The 13685-nt window shown below is 39.6% G+C and overlaps 1 protein-coding gene across 1 annotated transcript in view; it reads right to left on the bottom strand.

The window, feature by feature from the left end:
* Positions 1–13685, bottom strand: part of oca2 (oculocutaneous albinism II) — a 128354-nt gene that overhangs the window by 68505 nt on the left and 46164 nt on the right. The gene's annotated exons all lie outside the window — the stretch shown is intronic.

Below are 13685 nucleotides of genomic sequence, written 5' to 3'. Positions count from 1 at the left end.
TGGCTGTGTGGCCTCCCCAAAGCAGATCAAGGTGGTAAATCCCCTCTCCCAAACACAATGCCGCCGCGCTACGGACATGACTGAAAAGACAAACGGGGGCTGCTCAACTTTGACAAAAGCTACAATTGCAGAACGTGTGTGCATTGTACACCGCTGATTGTTAACATTAGGCTAAAAGATGAGAGAGGAGAGAGAGAAGAAAGAAAGGTGTGTGAGAAAGAGAGATATAGCGAGGGAGAGAGAGGACAGGGGAGCAAGAGACAGAAAGGAGTGAGAGATATGAACAAGAGAGAAAGGCACATGAGAAAGGGGGAGACAGAGTGAGGAGAGAGATACAGAGAGAGAGGAGAGAGAAAAAGAAAGGAGAGAGAGAGAGAGAGAGAGGGCGAGAGAGAGAGTTAGAGATAGAGAAGTAGGAAGAAAGAGGACAGAAAGAGAGAAAGAGATAGAGAGAGAGATAGAAAGATAGAGAAGGAGAGAGAAAGGACAGAGAGAAAGGGGACAGAGAGAAGGAGAAAGAGGACAGAAAGAGAGAAAGAGATAGAGAGAGATAGAGAGATAGAGAAGGAGGGAGAAAGGACATAGAGAGAGAAAGAGAGTGAGAGAAAGGGGGAGAGAAAGAAGGAGAAAGAGGACGAGAGAGAGAAAGAGTGTCAGAGAAAGGGGGAGATAAATGGAGGGAGAGCAAGATAGAAAGAGCAAGAGAGGAAGAGGAAAGAGAGAATGATTGAGAGAGAGAGAGAGAGAGAGAGAGAGAGAGAGAGAGAGAGAGAGAGAGAGACAGAAAAACAGCAAAACTGGTGTATAGTGACCTCTACAGGAGGCATGGTGAAAAAAAGAGAGGGGGAAAAAGCAAGAGAGAAGAAGAAAGCGAGGGAGGGAGAAAGAGAGAGACTAAATGAACAGAAAAAGAAGTCTGAACGAGGGATAGCCTGAAAGCACCAAAACAAGTAAAAAGCAAATGCACAAACAGTTCTTAATATCTGTATTTTTGGGGGATAAAGGGGGATGAGATGAGAGTAAAGATTTGTCCAGCATTCAGTTTGTCGGATTTATGCTCCAAAAGAATTCTACTGAAACAAAAGGTGTCATGTTAATTAGCACTGAGCCACAGACACTGACATGCTCCATTTATCACACAGTTCTCCTTCATTACTATCAGGCAGACTAACTCAATGTTTTCATACCGAATGAAAGTAACACTGAAACACCCCTCATGAGGCTTGTTTAGACCAGACAGTGCATTTAAAGTATCATCACTGATTGCGAATGCGTTAATCCTCTTCACATGGCTAGCTGTTAGATTCACAATGCGATGCTGTTTGTGTGTTTGTTTGTTTGTCTGTGTGTGTGTGTGTGTGTGTGTGTGTGTGTATACTTGTAGACTTTTATATTGAGATAAAGTCCAAACATGCTGCCTCTACTCTATTTCACAGAATGGAAATGTGTGGCATAAATAAAGTTCAACGATTTATTTTTGAGTGCAGACGGCAATGGACATACTCCACAAAGATAGGAATACAAACGTCAGTGTGTGTTCTGGCGTGTTCAGTTGCGTGTTCAGTTGAGGAACGTACACATGTTGTGATGAACATGGTGATGCAAGCGCTGTGTAAATGAAACCCCCTCCCCACAATCTGTCATTAATGTCCCACTTTCTTAGAGCCCAGAAAAACAAGGTCAGACCTCTAAAGGGAAAGTCAGAGAGATCTCATTTAAACTGATTAGTGAGCAGTCAAGAGCCAAGGGGAAAGGGCAGATGTTTTGGTGTCCAGCAGCCTGCAGCTTGGTCCACTTTGACCAGCAGCTGAGCTTTCCAAGAGTTTGACTGACAGCCAAACAGCTGGCAGAGCAAGATCCACTGGCTGCAGGACTGAACTCCTCAGTGACCCTAAAACAGTCCTGCAGCCATTTTACATATGCCTTATCTTCAGATGGAGACCTCTACAGATAGATGGCTGAGCGACCAGCTGGCGTTGGAGTTGAGTCTACAGGGACCTGGTGATGCCTGGCAAGCGTTGCCACGCAAACAAACATGAACAAGCAAACAAACAAACAGGGACTAGTTCTCGGTGACATGGCAACTGCTCTGCCCCAAGACTTTGCAGCAGGTGGGACTTGTCGCCGTGGGCAACGCCTCCACAGGAGGGTTTACAAATGGTCAGCACTCCAGCAAAGAAACAAGTCTGGATATCAGCAACTCTTTGGCTCTTTTATGATAGATGAAGCAGCTTTACTTTCATTTCTAGAAACATCTGAATGTCTTAAAGGGGAATACCACCCATTTTTTAAAAGTTCTGCATAATTAAATGGTTTAGATATAAACAGTCATTCGGAGTGGTTTGATGTAAAATCCTCCTTGAGAATCTTACCAACTCAGAATTGTTCACGTTGGTGGTGATAGGAAAGAATTTAGCACCTCTAAAAGCGCCCTCGCAGAAAGTTCTTACGTAAGTTACATAAAATCATTGCCTGATGCCTGAGTTTTACTTTTTATGGTAGTTTAGCAAAAGGTTTTGGCCTAAAACATATTTTTAAAATAACTTAATGGTGTGGAGGTTCAGGCAGGGCAATCTAGGGCAAAACATTCCCCAGAGAAAATTTATTTTTCAGATATACCACTATTTTACCAATTTCAATATTACACATAAACAGTCAGAAGACACACATAGGTTCACTGGTCATTCGGATTTTAAAATGGCTATACTTATGTTGTATACATTATGTCTAAGCATCATGTCACTCTGACCACTGTTAAGTCACAAGTTACTGGTCACCCTGAAAAGAACTCTTCCACACCTCAATAAGCTTTCTCATCGCTTTTAACCTTCAGAAGTCCAGATCTATTACAGTCATTGTGCTATGCATGTGATTTACCTTACATAATTATAGTTAAGCAGTTAATTGCATTTACATTCAATTAACATGCAGTATTGACAGGTTTGAGTCTGCACTTCTGATTTTTTTGTTTGTTTTGATGTCCAAAAATGACAAGAACATGGTCAAAATGTAAAAGAAGGCATTTCATGACCATAATGTGTCAACAAAATCAAATCAGAAAATATCTCCTCTTCTGTTTACAAACACAAATGCATAGAATCCACTCATTTGACAGAAATTAACCACTTTTTTCACTAAAGTGAAAGTAAGAAATAATTAAATAAATGTATGACAAGGTGTATACTCCATCGGGAAGCTATTAAGCACTGTATAATTGTGTGTACTTGACTATGGGGTTCACTTTTGGATCATTAAGCAACCTGAAAAAAGCATGCACATACCATAAATATGAACCAAATAACTCCCACTGCATGGTAAAAAGTGATGTGCTCAATATACTTCATTGAAATCTGTAAATAATGTCAACATGAATAAATTATACAGTTTGAAAACAATTTTGTCTTCTGGTTTATTTACTATTGGCAATGACTGTATTGATGTAATACATTATATTCAAGATGAAATTAAGTACATATTTGAATCAAGTAAATTGCAAGTCAAAGTATCATGTTTTGCAGTGCACTATAATGCTAAAGCTTGAGATCTGTTGTGTTCTGGAGACAATCTGATCAACTACTACTTGGAACTGTGTATCTTACTAACTATATCCTGAGTTATAAAATAAAATAAGATATAAAACAGTCCACTTGCATAAGGAAGGAGAAAGTCAAAGGAAAACTGAAGTTTACAAAACTGGAGCTCAAAAACAAACTCCAAAGACCTTACAGACCACCAAAACTGTCACCATCAGATAAACAGTAATTAACCCCTAAAATCTCTTGCTTATTACATACTAAGGCTTATTATTCAGTAACTACAAGGACTTCAGTGCAAACTGGCTGAGCTAATTTTAGGTTATAGAAGTGTGTTACAAAACTTTGGCCCCACCTACACAAGCTTTCTTAAGTTAAAGCTTTCTTCTTTGAGAGAGAGAGGAGAAAATGAAGCTCCACTCTTGCTCCAGATCTGAAAATCTACAGATGTTTCTGTCCATCCTTTTACAACTTAACACAATGAGTCAGAAAGGATGTGTAGCTGTCAAGAAATCCTTAGGAGAAAAGAAGTAGACAAATAAGAAGAGACTTCACAAATTAAACATAAAGCTGTTGGTGTTGTCAGAAGAATGGACTAACAACCCAAGAATCCAGATCTCTACATCACTGAATGTGTTTGGACTACCTGAATCATGAGAAGCAGAAAATGCAACCTACTTCTAAGACTGAACTTTGGAGGTGTGGAAAAATACAGATTTCTTTAAAAAGCTGAAAGATAGTCTCCCGAAAAAGAATGCAAGCTGTTCACACTAAACAAAAAACTACATTATTTTTAGCTGTTCAGGCGTCAGAGTAATTTTCTGTTAAATACATGTTTTATGTATTTTTCCTGACGCTGTGCTGTGCTGTATTGTTCCTTCAGCTTATCCCTTCATTAGTGGGGTCGAGGAGTTCCAATTTAGATTCCCACAGCTCTAAAGCATCCCGAGGATGATTGGAGCTTAACAGGCGGCTTAAGCTATCGCAGTGTGTGACAGTGTCTCATCACTTGGTCAGTACAGATGTGAGAATAAAACAAACACAGCCTGCAGTCATTAAAACTTCACACATATACTTGCATATTGAGGGCTGGGGGGGTGGGGGTGGGGTTAATGTACGTCACATTTGTGCCAAACTGAATAAAGCCTCGTTCAGAATGATCACACACACTCACACACACTTGAGAACTACGCTCATCTCTCCAGATCAATCAGATTCGTGCACACACACACACACACACACACCCACACACACTAGGAGAGCCCTGAGTGTCATCTGAGTTTCATTGGCTCCCTCTTTTATTGCATCAGGTCGCTGGAAATACACACATTCTCTCACACAGATACACACACACACACTCACTGAAGGTGTTGACAAGCCTGTTGACACGCGTGGAATCCTCTGATAAATCTGACCTTCCCACAGGGTTCATCGCTATGTATCTGTTATTGAATGCCAAAGCTAGCTAAACTAGCTTCAGCTCGATACACAGTGAGATGACCACATAAATAACACTCCACAAAAGACGTCAAATTCATAAAAATGCAAATGTGGGAGAAGGGGGAACGTAGTTCATTTTTAGCTTACGTTTTGATTGGTCTAATTCTTATGATGGATGTGGAGCTTGATGGGAGATACAGTGCCTCTTAATAAGTGTTTGTGTTTAGGCCTCTGCTGTATCCCCATTAACGATCTGCATGTAATGTCAACACAAACACAAAAGACTGCGTAACAGAGAGATAATGAAAGGGTCATTTGCCTGCTCCTACAGCCATTTGCTGAGGAACGGAGGCAAAAAGCTGTCAAATGTTTATTAAAAGTGCTAATGATTCTATGGCAGGGGTGCCCAAATGTTTTGTTTTGTGGAGCTAAAATGCAATGTTTGTGGTGGGCAGAGGGCCAATTACACATAAAGAAGGTAGGTACGTTTAAAATCAATGTATTTTATAACATTCGATTATATTTTGTGACTAAAATACTTCAAAAGTACAATTTTAAAGTTGTATGTAGTATAAAAACGCTCTTTTATTAGGTGAAGTACGGGGTTAGGGTAACTTTCTGGTAGGCCAAATCAAACGTCCCTACAGCGAGTTTTCGCCCACAGGTCACGCTTTGGGTAGCCCAGATCTATGGAATGTTGAAATATAAAATGCATACAATCTTCCCCTTACCATAAATGGAGTAGACTAATCCAGGCATATTTGGTGGAATAAGAAACTCTATAATAAAGAGTCCAGTGAGACTGTAGGGGTTTTAGCATCCCTTGGAGGTCAGTTAATACTCACTTTACAAAAGACTTAGATCTTCTGTTAAAGCAATAGTATACCCAGACTTAATTTACACATTTTTCACCTTACTTCAAATGTGGTGAAGACATGTGACACGTTTGCTTCCTTAGTTTTGCACTGGAGCTATGAGCATATACCCCACTGATTAGTATCTTTCAAACTGCAGGCCTAAATCATTGCACCAAATTGCATGCAGTTGTTAAGAAATCTGAAACAGACTGGCATATTTGGTTTCTGACACTGTTTGACATACTGTTAACTACAAAAGTTGACGAAAGTTAAAAATAAAAATAGCAACCACTGGCACAAGTGAGACGGGCTGGGCATGTATTTTGCATAGCCGACAGTCACTTGCTGGAACAGCTGCTCTATGGTGAGCTGCACCAGGGCAAGCACACAGTCAGAAGGCAGAAGAAAAGGTTTGAGACTCTCTCAAGTCCAGCCTTAAAGACCTTGCCCTCAACCGCCCAACGTGGAGCAGTAAAGGAGAGAGTGAGGGAGCCCAGACAGCAAAAGTCAAACCCTGTCCAGAACAAGACAGCAGAGCGGAAGCAGGCCACACGCAAGGCTATGGCATCAGCCTTCCCCAGTATGTGGTATGTGTATATGTGTGTTCTATACAATCTTTTAGGTCCAGGATCGGCCATCCCTAACACTGAAGATCATCTTTGACCTCGAAAAAGCAACCATATTGAAGCCATATTTCGCCTGCGCTTTTGTACAGAAAGTAAATGTTTATATTCCCAACTTTTTAAAAATTTTCTTCACCACAAGCCAATACGAAGAATGTATTTGAGCTCTATTCCGCTCTTTTTAGGGTCACAGCTACATCAATCATCACAGCAGGTACAGTTTTCATGTCCATTAATACGCTTTCCACTGTGCACTGAATGATCTGAACAGTCCTCTACATGAACAGGACATCTCAGTTGAGAAACCAAATCTACAGAACCTGAGGCATTCTGTCTCTTTAAGAAACAAGTAGCATGTGTGTTACTTTTTAAGTATCTTGCCCTCTGGAGTTTCAGCCCTAGCAAAGTTTTGCATTTGCAGATGCAGAGCTTAAAAAAACCCCGTTTCCGAACCCTTAGCCAGCAGGAAAGTGACCTTGAAAAAGAAAATGGTAACTTGAGCATAATTCCAGCACCATCGTCGGCTGTAGCAGCTGATGTGACAGGCAAGGACGACGTCTCTTTGGAGCTGTAAATTAACTCAGACCCTGGAGCATTCACAGCTCTCTCAAAGCCTGCGCAGAAGCCTCTCCTTTTGAGCAAGGCGGGAATTCTGTCTAAGGTGGAGAAAGAGGGGAAATGGCTAAATTGAAAGCCCAGGAGAGAAATATTGAACCACATGAAGTTTTAATATACTCGGTCCCCAAGTCTCACTTTATATAGTTATGCTTAAGTAACCATCTTTGAAGAGAGAGCACAACGTGAAAGGGGCTGGGGTTAGTGAAAAAAAAAACAGGTACAACGATGGTTGGTACTATGGTAACTTCATCTGATGGTCCACTACAGATGCTTTGTAGATGTTCATGTTGTTTTTAACTGACATTCAACTAAATATCTTTTAAATTCAAGTTGAGAGACACAATAAAGGAAGACTCAGTTAACTGGTTGGAAAATGAATGTAAAAGCTTGTAATGCTCAACAAGGCATCGTTTTACAGGGAAAGTCCCGTCCTTCAATAAAATGAGCCACTCGGCTTGCTGGTAAATGGGAAAAGCCCTCCCTCAATGTGGAGATATGCACATGTGCAGTACCCAGAACAGCCTGAAAAAATCACATTTTTGTGTGTTACTTGAGCCCAGTGCTAAAAATGATAAAAGTGAGTTTTGAGTGGCCAGAATTAACTGCCTAAGGGCATTTCCAGGAAGGCCATCTAGTGGACAGTCTGTCCTATAAGGTCATTGCGCCCTGGTTCTTATCCTGATGTTAAGCTTTATAATGTTGTTAATCTATTGTTAACAAAATAGTCTGTTCATACATATAGCATCTTGTCACTGTCCAATAGAAATGCTCCAAAAATACTTGAAATAAAATGTTATTACATTTACATTAAAAATGTTTTTCCTTTTCCTGTAAAGTTACTATTTTGGAGGTACAAGTTGTTTTGTTTTTTCTTTTGTTTTTGGACTGTAACGATTTGTTTGTGATCCACCACTTTCCCCTTACTTTCTGTAACCATATCATGATGAATAGATCAGTAGAAATGGTTAAAAATTACTTAGAATAAAATTTCATTATACTAACTTACATTAAAGACAATTTTCCTCCTTCTATAATGTTAATGTTACAGAGATACAATGTTTTCTTATGATAGTAAAAATTTATAGCTTCTATACATACAGTACTGTATTTATTTAATATCTAGTCAAAATGGCTATTTAGTAAAAGTTATTTATTTTGAATATCAGAGGTAACAGTAGAAAACACATAACAGAAAATGACCTGGAAGCCTCAAAAACTAAATGTCAAATTTTTAGTATTTATTCTGTCCCCTTTACCTTTATTGCAGCTTCCATCCTTCTGAGATACTTGATTTCAATCTGCAGAATATTTTTCTGCACTTCTAAAGTTCAGTCTTAGAAGTTGCATTTTCTACTTTTTCTATATCCAAGTAATCATAAACACATTGAGCGACACTGAGGTGTGGACTCTGGGGTGGTCAGTCCATTGTCCTGGTCAGTCCATTGTCCCATTGTCCTTTGTTTGAGCTGCAATTTTTTTTCTTTTTTCAGTAACAGCTTTTTGACAGCTACACATCCTTCAGAACCATAGTGTCGAGTTCTTCTCACAGTGGAAGGATGGACAGAAACACTTGAGATCTGAAGCAAGAGCGGAGCTTGATTTTCTCTTATCTCTTAAAGATCATTAAGTACTGTTTATCTAAGGGCGACAGTGCTGGTGGTCTGCCAGGTCTTGCACAGTTGTTAAGGGTTCCATTTTCCCTTCTTTATGCAGATCTTCTTACATTTAAATCTAAATCTCTTCTAAAAAAAATAATAATATGCACTTAATGACTCGTTTGACTGGAAATTAAATAAATGATGGGTGGTCTCTGCCTTTTGCACAGTACAGAATAAGGAAGTGAAAACCATAAAAAGGTACATAAAAGACCAAAAGGCAAAAGTTCACATTTAAAAATTTCCCTAAATGTCTTCTTTACCTTTGTGTGAACCTCCATTCAAGCTGCCAGATTCTCTTCTTTAATCAGACTGAGCCATGAATCAGAATTCTTTAATACTTTAATGTCTGTCCAGAATCCCATGCTTGTCCTGAGCTTAGGAGAACACTGCACCTAAAATAGCTCATTTAAAGCTCATTTCTGTGTGCTTTACTTCCAGGGTGGGGAAATTAAATTTCAAACCATATGCATTCAATATGTACATGGTAGTGTATCTGCAGCAGTGTACTGGATACAGTTTCTGCAAATCAGCTGGGAGCTAGATAGTTGGGAGACTTTGATGAATAGCATAGTTCCCAGGCAAGTAAAGTAACAATGCTCCATGCAGGGTGATTTACATTTAGATGTGTTATGTCTCGCAAAATTGCTGATGTCAAGTGTTTTGTAGCAGCAGGCATGACCAGAGCGCTGTTATAAAACTCTTTTCTATAGCTCTGTGTCAGAACAGTTCACAAGTTTTAGTATTTTGCATATGCAATGTTCAGATGACACAAACTAACCACACATAACCACACATATTTGGTAGATTATATAAGAGGTTATGCAAAGCAAAGAAATTCCTTCAAAAAATGCTGAAGGAAAACTAACCTTTATATCTTTGCCTCATTTTTGTCATTTCTTAGTTGTAAATCAAATGTACACATAATTCATCACATAAATATGCAGCTAATTATGCAATTATTTCATATTTAAACATTGAATGGTGTACTATAACTACAAGGAACGCAAGGAACTACCCATAGCCCAATGATGGGGGTTTATACCCCTCTAGCTGACATTTGGCATTGGGCATGGTGACTTTAGGCTCATGTGCAACTGCTACACAGCATCCCATTCTATTGTCAGTGCTTTCCTATAGAGATTATACAAGTTGGGCACATTGCTGAACCCATATAAATATAAAATAATATATATATAATAAATATAAGATCAATATTTAGTGTGTCCATCCTTTACCTTTATTACAGCTTCCATTCTTTTCGGGAGACTTGCTTTCAGTTTTTCAAAGAAATCTGCAGGGATATTTCTCCACGTCTCCAAAGTTTGGGGTGACCAGTCCATTGTTCTGAACACCAACCGATTCTTTGTTTGATTTGTACATGTTCCTCATTTTTGTCTATTTCTTTTTCTCTGCAACAGCTTCTTGACAGCTACACATCCTTTCAGACCCATAGCATTGAGGTGTCTTCTCATAGTGGAAGGTTGGACAGAAACACCTGTGGATTTTTCAAATCTGAAGCAACAGCTTGTTTTTCTCCTCTCTCTCAGAGATCAAAGCTTCAAGTGCTGTTTATCTGATGGTGACAGTTTTGGTGGTCTATCAAGTTTTGCATGGTTGTTAGGAGTCACAGTTTCTCTATATCTTTTATTAAATCTTTGATCTTCAGTTTTGAAAACTCCTCTTCTTTCACTTGCTTTCCTTCACTTGACTTTCCCCTTTTTTACTCAAGTGAATCTTATTATCCAGTCTCCTTAGAAATAAATCTAATTATTATTGATTAAAAAATTATTGTTCTGACTCTAAATGAAATAAACAAGAATGGTCTCTGACTTTTTCAAGTCCTGAATATCTGTATCATATACACAAACAACAGGTCTCTCTCTTTGGGGGTATGGTGGTGCGATGGTGGCTCCTGAGAGTGCTTCTTCAATCAGCATCCAGACTTGGAGATGAAAGCTGCTCTGAGCTCTGTTTCTGCCTCTGTCTAACATCGGTCTCGGCTGGACACACACTCACATACACTCACATATATACACACAGCCTGTGGGTGCAATCAACTGGAGAGGGCCACTGATGCGTTTTGTCATCATCTCTGTCTGTGCCCTGCCTCTCAGACACTTCCAAGCACTTAAACACACATTAATGCAAACACCTCACTCACACTCCATTCCAACCACAGGTAATTCCACACTCACACAGCCAGGGCAGCCTGCAGCGGGGTCACCATGAGGCCATACTTCAGTGTGACAGACAGCAGCATCACCTCTATAGCCCTGGGCTACACAGCGTGAAAAACACCCCCTGTTCTGCTATAAACTGGCCTGTAAATCGAACTAAATGCCCTTTTACCCTCCATTCAGACTTATATCACCAGGTCTGGTGGCAGGATTAATTAGGCAAGGGGGCAAAAGAAATAACCAAAGGGGAATAGGTACCTTCACACAGAGAACTGCTAGATATATAGGTCTATCTATTCTTATGTAATCATTACATCATTGATCTTTCTTCAAACATTATTGTTATAGCAATGCAGTAAACTGCTTAAACACTGAGGGCCTGCATACAGGTCTACATTCCAATTCATCACTCACTACTATATGAGTTAAACATCCATTTTGCAATATTTGCCAAATACCAATAATAAATGAATAATAAGCAAATATTAAAATTAAATAATACACCATTAAAGTTAAAATACTGACCAAACAGTACAAACAACCCTTACAAAGTACTGAGACAAATTAGTTGTATTTTCAATCATGAAAAGTAAATAAAGTAGTAAAAGGCATTCTACTCACATATGGAAAAGGGAGCACAATCTAGGGGTGGACGATATGGTAAAAATTTAACATCACAATATTTCAAGACATTTTCATATCATAATATTTTGTTTTTTGATACACCTAATGGGCAGAAGTATGTGGACACCTCTCCAAATCATTGAATTCAGGTGTTTCAGCCACACCTATTGCTAACAGGTGTAAAAAAAAATCAAGCACATAGCCATGCACAAACACACACTGGCAGTAGTATGGGTCACACTGAAGAGCAGTAGACTACATGAACTCGTAGAGTGGTGCCACTGTGGTGCCACTGAGTGCCGAAGCATATAGTGTATAAAAAATCACCTAAACTCTGTTGTATCACTCACAGAGTTCCAAGCTGTCTCTCCAAGCATCATCAGCACAAGAATTATGCGTCAGGAACTTCATGAAATGGTTTTCCATGGTCGAGCACCTGCACAAAAGCCTAAGATCACTATGTGCAATCCCAAGCGTTGGATGGAGTGGGGTAAAGCAGGCCGCTACTGGACTCCAGAGTAGAGGAATTGATCGTGAAAGTGCTTCACTATCTGGCAGTCTGATCTGAGTCTGGGATTGGTGGACGCCAGAAGAATGCTACCTACTGGAATGCATCGTGCAACACTAAAATTTGGTGGAGGAGAGATAATGGTCTGGGGCTGTTATGCAGGTTTCAGCGAAGGTGTTCTTAGTTCTAGTGAAGGGTAATGTTAATGCTACAGCATACAAAGACATACTGTCTACAGTGGAACACCACAGAAGACAGACATTAAAAATCAAGTTCAGACAACAAGCTTTCAATACATCAACAGATAATGAGCCCAACTTTAAACAGCACATAGCTATATCTGACAGGCAATATCAACTACATATGAATCTATTTCTAAGATCTCAATGTCTTGCTCAGGTAGGAAATCCATGTCATTCCTGTGAATGCAGTTTGATGGATAGGCTACCTTGCAGGACAAAATAGGAACACAGTGTTAAGGGGACACAATATTCCAACTGATAGGGCATTGCCCCTCCTCATGCCCCTCTGTGGCGACAGGCCTCTATATCACCTAACACACATACACAAACACTCACATCCAAGACAGAACATCCAACAGCGGAGAGAGTCTCAAAGACCACCACTGTTTTCAGAGGTCAAATAATAAAAGCCCCTGACCTCCCCTTTAAGACAACACCCAGTGTGTGTGACCTTGTCTAGTGGAGCGGGGGAAACTTTAAATTGTGGGTTTCTGCAGGTCAGTGTGTGATGGACAGCTGTGTGATGGTACACACTGAGTTTTTAAAGCGGAGGTTGTGGAACAGTAACTGAAAAAAGGCTCTGGGCTCTGGAGTGTGCGATAGGGTTCAGAACGTCACAGTCAAGTCATCTTCAAAACTATTCTCTATTCAGTATATAGGGCACTATTTTGGGAGTTAGCTATTGTATAGTCTGTTTGAAAACATAGTGGTTGTGTACAAACAATAGCTTGATTTTGACAGCCTAATTATGACAGTCTGATTGTAACAGCCTTCGCAGACATAACGGTCTAGAAATGCAGTCCACCTACACTGCAGCCTGGCTTACGGAATCTGGTTAATGTACCCTAGTGGACATGGAATACTCCTAAATGCACAATGTCTGATTTGAAGCTGATGTTCAATCTCCATTCAAATATTTTATCAAGTGCTCATGAAAGTTGGTAAAGTCAATTATTCATGAGGTATTCTTAATAAATAGTGTGTGCAATATCAAACAACATTTCCCCGACTGCCCAAGGCATCTCGTTTACACAGTCGTGAGAGGTTCCAGTGTTTATGGTAGTTGTACTCCATCAGATAATTCAAATACTGTAGAATAATTGCAGAAGTTTGTAGGTTTCTGCCTTTGCTATCTTTAGCCTATTTACTATCTTTAGCCTTTTATTGTTTATGTTCAGCCTTTTACTGTCTTTATTGTCTTTTTTTAGAATTAACTATCACAGTAAAACAAACTGACTAGCCAATAAACTACTTTACTTCCCATTTTGAAATAAGACTGCATGTTTCTTTTTTTTATAACAATAGCAAAACTTTATAGCCTGGTAATTTTGAGACAATTCCTGGCTCTGAAGAAGACGTGAGAGCTAACACGTTGATAGCATGCTATTCGAGGCTTAATCTTTGT

This window comes from Colossoma macropomum, unplaced genomic scaffold (assembly GCF_904425465.1).
Source record: "Colossoma macropomum unplaced genomic scaffold, Colossoma_macropomum, whole genome shotgun sequence".
Lineage (NCBI taxonomy): Eukaryota > Metazoa > Chordata > Actinopteri > Characiformes > Serrasalmidae > Colossoma > Colossoma macropomum.
Note: the sequence above shows the minus strand (reverse complement) of the source record. Positions and strands in the feature narration are given on the sequence as shown.